Source organism: Quercus robur, chromosome 6, assembly GCF_932294415.1.
Source record: "Quercus robur chromosome 6, dhQueRobu3.1, whole genome shotgun sequence".
NCBI classification, from domain to species: domain Eukaryota; kingdom Viridiplantae; phylum Streptophyta; class Magnoliopsida; order Fagales; family Fagaceae; genus Quercus; species Quercus robur.
The window spans coordinates 46,830,731-46,837,007 of NC_065539.1; the positions used below are offsets into that span (position 1 = coordinate 46,830,731).

The following is a 6,277-nucleotide window of genomic DNA, read 5'->3' on the forward strand; positions in this document are numbered from 1 at the left end:
TTTATGTTGTTCTAGTAACAATTGGGTAATTAAGCTAGTCCTAATCCTTGTAAGTTGTAACACACACAATCCTTAAAAACATATTGGTTTTTTAAGATTGTAAGCCTATAACCGGTGGTTACGTATGGAAACATTCAATAATAATGATGATAAGGTGATTTTACTTAGGTGAGTAAGTAGACCGTCTCAACATTCACATTAAGTATTATGAATGTGTCACTCGGCACAAAAATTAAAATGAACATTACAAAAACTCAAGCTACAATTAGAAATGATTTGGATTCGATTTAGATTTTAGATTGTAAGCAAGGGTAACAACCTAGTTTATTACTTATCTAGGAATCAGTCTCTCAACAACTAGTTATGATCTTTTATAATTTATTGCTTATCATGGTATAACTTATTTGTACTCCGAACTAATAATTAAGCAGTCAAGCACATGCATTTAAAATGTCAAACACAAAAACTTTTATCCATCCTTGCAAAATTACATTTAAAATATTAATTCCCATTTCATGCCTTGAATTAGCACAATATAGCTAGATCCAGATTTTATTGTTATATGAAAGGAAAAAAAAAAATACTACATGATATTTAAAAACTACAGTGGTTGCAATGGCATCAAACACTACATGGTATTTGAAATGGTTTTTCATGCCATTAGCAAACCAAGTTGAAAGAAGATCACAACAAACTGATCAAAAAGTCTAGACCTCATAAGTCATCCCTACCTTGAGAAGACGATTGCGAGGAATCATGAAAACTTCATCTGCTTGTCTCACACATCTTTTCAACCAATTATAGGCATAGTTTATAGCTAACTTCTTCAAAAGGCTAGACCCCTTTGAAGCCATCACTTCATTTTCACCCATTAGATAAACAACATCCCCAAATTTTAGTGCATCATCCACAATTCCCATCTCTCTTTGCACCATTTCTTCATCAACCTTTTCTACTTCTTTGTTATCAGCTAATTCATTAGGCTTGAGCAGATCATTTCGTATGAACTCCTTCAATTGATTCACCAACATCTCCTTAAAAAACTCACACTCAGATCTTGAATCCTTATATCCATACCTCACAACACATCGGAAAATGCCTAGCTCATGATGCTCTATTCGTCCAAACAAAAAGCGTTCCTCTGGAGGGACTGTGCTAATGGTTAGATACTTGATTGAAACAAAGACAAGAACAGAGTGTAAAGCTGGTACATTCGCAACATAGTGGGTGAATATAGGGGAAATTCCATGGACAAGCTCAGTGTAAAATAGGGCAACACCCGGAACTCGATGGATGCTAGGATTAGAGGCTACCTCCACCAATTTACGAGTAGAAACTTTGTTTTCTAGTTCATACTTGTACTTCATCCGGTAGCCATAGTTCCATAAATACATAATGATCACAAGAGTCAAGGCAAACAATAGAGGAAGGTACCCTCCATCAACAAACTTGTAGAGTACTGAGCTCAAGAAAAGGAATTCCAAGAGCCCTATAGTTAGAGCATACATGATGATCAAGTAGATGTTTGTCTTCCATATCATGACCATCACAAGGAGAAGAAATGAAGATGTGATTGTAAATACAAATGCCACTGCAATTCCTGTTGAAAGAATATCAAGAAAAAAAGTTGGAAAGACTTGCACATGTAGAATTCAAAAGGAAGCTAACAGAAAATGTTTTCATTCTTCACAACACAACATAGTAAAATAACATATTGATACAAAGAATGCAACTTAAAGTGTTCATTTGAATGAACTGTATGATGGAATTTAGTTGTTTATTATGTTTATTTAGCTTATATACAACGTTTTGAAGCAACTTTTTCCTAACTTAATTTCAAAACCTAAAAAGTCAATGAAAATAAACTCTCATAAACAAGCACAAAAGACATTTTTTGACTACTTTAACTTCATATTAGAACACTTCATTGCTTTGAAACATCATCATCATCATCATCATGGGAAGAGGATTTTGAATAAGGTTCTCTCCAGGTAATGCATGACTTTAAGCCACAAGGCTCTCAATATTTTTATAGCTTTTGAGTTTCGACAAGTCTTAATTCATATCAACATCCAAATAAATCCAAAAAATTGTACAATTGTTTTTTACTACCTCTCAGAATTCTAAATTTATATTAAAAAATAAAGAAAAGTTTGAGGTGATTTACCATAAGCGCTCCCTATCTTCAATGTATTTTTGAAGCCAAGAGTGACACCCACACAAGCCAACATGAGAAGGGTGTTGATCTCTGGTACATAAACTTGCCCTTTGTATTTAGCAGATGTGTGCACTACCTTAACCCGTGGGAAACACCCAAGGGCCAAAGATTGTTGGACGATGGAGAAAGAAGCGGAGATTAACGACTGACTAGCAATGATGGCTGCCATTACAGCCACAATAAACATTGGCCAGTACAGTGGTTCTGCATAAGAGAGAGTCATATGAAAATAAAGATACCACCTCAATATGATAGCAAGAGGAAAAAAAAAAACCATATTATAAGGAACAGTAAACGTACTTGGAACAGAACTATAAAAGGCATTGCTAGCATCCTGATTGTGTTTCCGGAGATAAGAAGCTTGACCAAAGTAGGCAAGAACAATCGAGGGAAAAACTATAGTGCATGAGCTTATTTGAATTGAACGAAGATTGAAGTGACCAAGATCTGCAAACAATGCTTCAGAACCTGACATTGTTTGACCAAGTTCACCACATGAGTAGCAACTATAGGATTAGTCCTAAACAAATAAGCAAAACTAATATTTTTTAGTTTATAATAGTAAAAAAGAGCATGAGGTTTAGGCAAATTTCAAACATAGCCATTGTTCTCTTGGTTTAGTGCTGTTGGTTCTTAAGATATCAAGAATGACAAAATTGATCCCATCATCACTTCTGTCAATTGTGACAATGAGACTAATGTTCCTCAGTAGTCAATAACATTAATTTAAAAGTGCAAAGAGTCCTGTTTGAACTTAACTTAAACCTCCAATGAGTCTGTTTTGCATATTTCCATAAATTTATTGGTTTATGAAACTTCAAACAATACCTAAGACAACAGTCATTTGTTAGGACTATTCAAAGTAAGTTTAGAGTCCTGGACAAGACATTTGTAGAAAATTTAAAGCAAGTTCTTAATAAAGGAAACCATAAATTTGCAGCGAAAGCACAATCAGGGATAATTTGGGATTTAAGATGGACTGATAATGAAGATGGACTTAACCATTTTTCTAGGAGCATTGTGCTTAAATCATCAAGGATTTTTTCTTATTAAAATTTACTATGATTTTAGAAATAATTCCAATCACTACCGTAAATTGTATGTTACTAAAGCTGAAACCTAAGACAATAGCTATGCAACAAGTCCATCACTACATCTTATTTATGTACATTCAAAGTGCTTAAACAATGAGATGAGATTATGATACACACCTGTTAGGCATAAGATGACGCCTCCAAGAGAGATCCACGCATCCTTCTTATTCCTAATGAAATAGTCAACAATATACATTGGATTGATTGCCTTGATAACCCCTGGATCATGCTTCACAAAGTTGTACATGCCAATAGTTCCGATGAAAAGAAACCAAATTGTTAGTACTAGGGCAAAACTATAGCCAATTTTATCTGTCCCAAATCTCTGAACTTCAAACAAAATAATCAAGATTCCTACTGAAATCCACATGATTGTATTATCAGTAAGCGCACTAGTAGCTTCCTTAACTCCCCCCACTGCTGACAATACTACACAAGGAGGAAATCATAATGTAAATTATTATTCAGAATATTAGATACAAAGAGTTAATGAAATGTGAAGTTATAAATAATTGAAACTAAGCTAAATGAATTGAATAAACAACTTAATTTTTACACCATCTTAACCAAAAGTAAAGAGATAAGTAGGACTCAGGAATATCACTCTATTGTACCTGATATGCATGGTGTGAGGATGCCATCTCCAATCACCATGGAGGTGCCAAGCATGGTCATGAACAAGATGAAATACTTTAGTATTTGGTTACTCTCAAGCATAGATTTGATAAAGGATGCTCTCTTCAGCCGTCGGTTTGGCACATCTAGTCGGTAGTTAGACACTTCTTTGTCTTCAGCCTGCTGGTTGGGCGTCAAGCTGACTTGGCATAGCGGCATATGAGAGAATATAGAGCAAAAGTTCCTCCTACAACAATACAATTTCCATTATAAAATAATGAATAGTTTGATGACAATGTATTCCTTGCTAGCAATTCAATATATAACATATCAACACCATTCAAAGTTCAAAGCATTATTATTGACACACTAATATAGCATCACCCAATGTCATTTTTATTTTGTGTGCAAGTCTTATCATCAAAAAATATTAATTTCTTTCTGATTATCATCTAGCAATAAAAATGAGAATCCAAGAACTACAATAACTAATCTATTAAAACAAATTGCTAAGCATGAGAGAAGATTATCAATTACCATCGCCGTTATCGTTGGCTTTCAGCACAATGAAAACATACTTGATCAAAGTAATTAACATGAGCGAGTAAAAGATTAGAGACAGCACACCAAGTATATCATCATTGTGCTTAACCCCAGTAGGAAAAATGCCTGGTAACACATACAAAGGCGACGTGCCCAAATCACCATACACAACCCCAATGCTCTGAAATGCTAGTTTCATTATGCTTCCCCAATCCAAGGCCTGCACTCCAACACTTCAAATATCATATTGGAAACGAAATAATAACTATAATAATAATTGGATTAGTTTTTTTTTTTTTTTCTACACTAACTTATTAGTTTATTGCTTATCTAAAATTATTAGTCCTATAATTTTTAGAATAGGCTATAGATATCATAAGAATAACAAGATAAACGAAGAGTAAAAAAGAGAAAACAAAAAATAATACCTGAGAAGATCCAAGGCCTTGATTGGAGGTGAATCTATCAGCCTCCAAATCAAAAGAATCAAGTCTAATAAGATTTTTCCAAGAGAGTTTTTTACATTTGAGACCATTGTGAATCCCAGGTTGATCTACTTCATGTTCTTGTTCTTTTTCTTCTACATGAATTTTTTCTTGTGAGCTTTCTTCTTCTATAGCATCAACACCCTCCATCTCACTCAAACTTACAATCTTATGACCTATCTAAACTCAGGAGTTAAAACTGAAATGAGAAAGCCCTTAATTAAGCAAGGTAATTTATAGGCTCTAATTGCCGATTAGTTTCCACCCAAAAAAAAATTTAAAAATAAAATCTTTATATCATTGAAAGCTTAAATTATATCCTATTAATAACTGGTAAGTCCTAGATTTCTAGTCCTACTACTACTAGTAATCTTTGCCTAAAAAATCTACTCTTGAACATGCGTCAACTATCTAAACGAAAGGATAAATATTACAATCAAATAATTTCGAAAATTACAAAAGAATAATTAAAAGTTTTTTTTTTCTCTCTCTAATGTAGAGGATTGAATTTTGTATTTTTTTGTATTTTTTTTATTTAAGTCTAAGGCTAATCCTATTTCTTTTAGTTGTATTTGCTTTACTTCGTGGAAGGGATTGACAAGAAAGGCCTGGTTATAGATAGAAGTTAATATTTCTGGCTTGCTTGATGATATCAAGTTGTACTTGTACATTTGTGATAAGCCACACTGAATTACCAGGGTCACACACACGGTTTCCACACAGAATTTTTTAATTGGTTCTTTGTTTAATTCTTAATCCACGCAACACAATCAAGTTGTACTTGTACATTTGTGATAAGCCACACTGAATTACCAGGTCACACACACGGTTTCCACACAGAATTTTTTAATTGGTTCCAGAATTTTTTAATTGGTTCTTTGTTTCTTAATCCACGCAACACAATCATTGTACATTTGTGATAAACCACACTGAATTACCAGGGTCACACACACGATTTCCACACAGAATTTTTTAATTGGTTCTTTGTTTCTTAATCCACGCAACACAATGCCACTCATATTTACTATTCTGGAAAGGCGTTCTTCCCATTTAATTCTCCCAATTCCTCTTTTTCTTTTTTCTTTTTTCTTATATTTTATTAGTTAATACAATCATGTGTTTGAATTTAATTAAGGAACCTAATCTATAAAATTAAATTTAAGTTTTGCCTAATTGTTAATATTCAATTATGTGCTACAATAGTAATAAACAATTTTCTAATATAAAAATATACTTTTACTTTATAATAATTCATTGATGATTTATAGGTACGTACAAAATAATTGTGATTATATGTGTTTTTCTTTATATTTGGCAATAAT

General features: G+C 33.0%; 1 pseudogene; it reads right to left on the reverse strand.

The window, feature by feature from the left end:
* Positions 1 to 487: 487 nt before the first annotated feature.
* Positions 488 to 5,526, reverse strand: LOC126689090 (potassium transporter 5-like; annotated as a pseudogene).
* Positions 5,527 to 6,277: the final 751 nt, after the last annotated feature.